Here is a 1,287-nt window from a genome sequence, read left to right as displayed (position 1 = left end):
GCACAATAAGACAGAGCACTGGCCCTGGAATCAGAAGGACCAGAGTTCAAATCTTGCCTTAGACATTTAAAACTTAATTAGCTGTGTGACCTTGGGCAAGTCACTTAACCCCATTGCCTTGCAAAAACCAAAAACTAAATCAAAATGGAAATAAAAGCAAGAAGTACTCTATCTGTTAGATGTATGAAAAGGGGGAGAATTTATTACCAAATAAGAATACATTATAAATTGCAAATTGAATGGTTTTGACTATATTAAATTAAAAAAGGTTTTGAACTAAGAAACCAAGACAGCCAAGATCAGAAATAAGCTTGGAAACAATTTTCACACTAGTGATTCTGATAAAGAATTCATTTCTAACATATATGGAGGTTCCTGGCAAAGTCGGCCGCCTCGCACGCCGCGGGCCGCGTCTCCTAGCTCCCGCGGCGCCCCGCTCCGCTCCGCTCCGGCCCCACTCCGGCCCCTGCTCCCGCGCCGCCGCCGCCCGTGCCCAGGTGCAACTATGCCCAAAAGAAAGGCAGCCGTTGAAGGCCAGGGAAGCAATGAGCCAAAGAGACGGTCACCTAGATTATCTGCTAAACCTGTTCTTCTTCAATCTGAGCCCAAAACCAAAAAGGCAGCAGCCCCAAAGAAAATGAACATAGCAAATGATCGAAAGGAAATCAAAGGCAGGAAGGTGGCAGCCGCAGCCAAAGTCAAAGTCGAAACCAAACAGGAGGAAGTGAAAGAAGAAAACCAATCTGAAAATGGAGGGACCCAAACTAATGAGGTGCCGATTATGGAAGAACCTGAGAAGAAAGCAGCCACATCTGAATAATATATAACACTGTCTTATATCTCTTGTCAGTTTGGTATCTGTACCTCCATCCTGTATTGTTAACACAGGAATATTTTTTCAACTATTTTCTAAATGCAGGTTGGTTTTTTTTAGCATGAAGTTAATTCTGGAACGTCTCCATCTTGGTCACTTGCATATGAGGTCACCAACAAGATGTCATTGTCTCTGCATTTTGTGATTGTTAATAGTTTCATCTATGGGAAGAATAAGTGTTTGGTAGCTTTTGACTTTTGTCACCGTGTCCCTTCTTTGTGTAAACTCTCCTTTCTGTCCTTTGGATTTTTCTTTGACCCTGGTACGGGTTTGATTCAGTAAAGTGGGGAGGTCTCAAATAGAAAGTTCTTGCATTGTCAAGTCCAGGGTGTCTGTGGGTTGATTTTATAAAGAGGGTGAGCTATTTTCATGAGATTCTAAGAGTTGGAAATATCTTTCCCAAATATAAATAT

General features: G+C 42.2%; 1 pseudogene; it reads left to right on the top strand.

Moving 5' to 3' along the window:
• Positions 1-505: 505 nt before the first annotated feature.
• LOC141515958 (non-histone chromosomal protein HMG-14A pseudogene) lies at positions 506-820 on the top strand (annotated as a pseudogene).
• Positions 821-1,287: the final 467 nt, after the last annotated feature.

This window comes from Macrotis lagotis, chromosome 3 (genome assembly GCF_037893015.1).
Source record: "Macrotis lagotis isolate mMagLag1 chromosome 3, bilby.v1.9.chrom.fasta, whole genome shotgun sequence".
NCBI lineage: Eukaryota > Metazoa > Chordata > Mammalia > Peramelemorphia > Peramelidae > Macrotis > Macrotis lagotis.
The sequence above is the reverse complement of the archived record's forward strand: the minus strand, read 5'-3'. Positions and strand labels throughout refer to the sequence as shown.